Raw genomic sequence first — 1,920 nt, forward strand, 5'->3', positions numbered from 1 at the left:
GTGACTAGTTCATGCAAAGTGCTTTAAAAGCATAGCTGGAACTTTGAATAAGCCATGCTTTAGAAGCATGGCTGGAACTTTGAATAAGCCACATTAGTCCAGGTCTCTGTACCATTAGGGCTGAACCTGGAAATCAAACTCTGCTGCTGCCAGCTCGTTCCAGAGAGAGATGTTATCTTCAAGAACCTGATTAACATTCAGAAGGAAAAGTAAGCCAACCCATGTCATTCAGCATCTTGGCCTTTCACGCTGGAACGATAGGGGAAAGTGGGTCATTTTTATCAGCATTGAGTAGGGAGAGGTGATCAGGCCCTGCTGGAATAATAGAGCTGCTGCTTTACAAAATGTTTGTGAAAACAACATGAAATGGAGGCATCAGCAGCTTGAGTTGCAGCCTAATGGAAACCCAGCAGAGACCACGACAAAGGCAGAGGCAGGTTTTCAGAGGCAAGGATTGACTTTTAAAAATAGTCTTTATTGTCTCCTTTTAAAAATAAGTTACAGAGGCTGCTGGCATCTTAAGACAGGTGAGAAAAAGATGTCATGTCTGGGCCCGGCATGGTGGCTCACGTCTGTAATCCCAGCACTTTGGGAGGCTGAGGAGGGTGGATCATGAGGTCAAAAAATCGAGACCAGCCTGGCCAACATGGTGAAACCCCGTCTCTACTAAAAATACAAAAAATAGCTGGGTGTAGTGGCACGTGCTTGTAGTCCTAGCTACTCAGGAGGCTGAGGCAGGAGAATCACTTGAACCTGGGAGGTGGAGGCTGCAGTGAGCCGAGATTGCACCACTGCACTCCAGCCTGGCAACAGAGCGAGACTCCATCTCAATAAATAAATAAATAAATAAAATGAGAGGTTTAGATGAGCCCTCAAGCCCCATTCTGCGAGCACAGAGAGGATACAACCCGCTTTAGACACAGCCAGATCTCAATGCAGATCTCAGTACCCCCATTGACTGGCTGTGACCTACTTTGCTGGTCTCAGCCTCAGTGCTGTCACTGTTGAAAAGGGATTACACCTTTGTCTTGGGGTTGTATGAGAATCAAACAGGCTTGTGTGTGTGGTGCAGGCAGCCCACAGTTTTGCACAGGCAGCATGGGTATGTAGGAAGAGCCACTTCCATCCACTCCTCCACCCTAGGTAAGAAGTCAGCTCACAGAGACTCTCCTGGACTATCTCAGCCAACATTTCTGTGCAAAATGTGTATCTCACCATCACATGCTATTTTTTTTTCTTTTTCTTTCTTTTTTTTTTTTTTTTTTTTTTGAGAGGGAGTTTCGCTCTTGTTGTCCAGGCTGGAGTGCAATGACAGGATCTCGGCTCACTGCAACCTCCGCCTCCCAGGTTCAAGCAATTCTCCTGCCTCAGCCTCCCAATTAGCTGAGATAACAGGTGCATGCCACCATGCCCAGCAAATTTTTGTATTTTAGTAGAGACGGGATTTCACTATGTTGGCCAGGCTGGTCTCGAACTCCTGACCTCAGGTGATCCACCCACCTCAGCTTCCCAAAGTGCTGGGATTACAGGCATGAGCCATTGTGCCTGGCCAGCATGTGCTATTACAATTTCCTCCAATCAAATGGTTCCAAGATGATAAACATGTGCATTGGTTCAGCTTTCGTAGGATTCATGATCTTAAACGCTATCCCTGGGTAAGGATAAGTGTTGATAAGTCTCCAGGGAGCCCCTGGCCTCAGCAATTTCTCAGCATCTTGCTGGGGACCAAGGGACCGGAGAGGTGCCTGCCAGTGTACATAGGAAGGGAATGCCCTCATGTTGCACCCTGGAAGGCCAATATGTCTGTTTTCTCTCTGTGGCCATTTTAATGGTCTGTGGATTTACATCCACCTGTCACACTGGCTTTTCCTTTCATTGCAGTCAGACACTCATTCCCAAACAAATGTCACTTCCTTCAAG

Source organism: Pongo pygmaeus, chromosome 18, assembly GCF_028885625.2.
Source record: "Pongo pygmaeus isolate AG05252 chromosome 18, NHGRI_mPonPyg2-v2.0_pri, whole genome shotgun sequence".
NCBI lineage: Eukaryota > Metazoa > Chordata > Mammalia > Primates > Hominidae > Pongo > Pongo pygmaeus.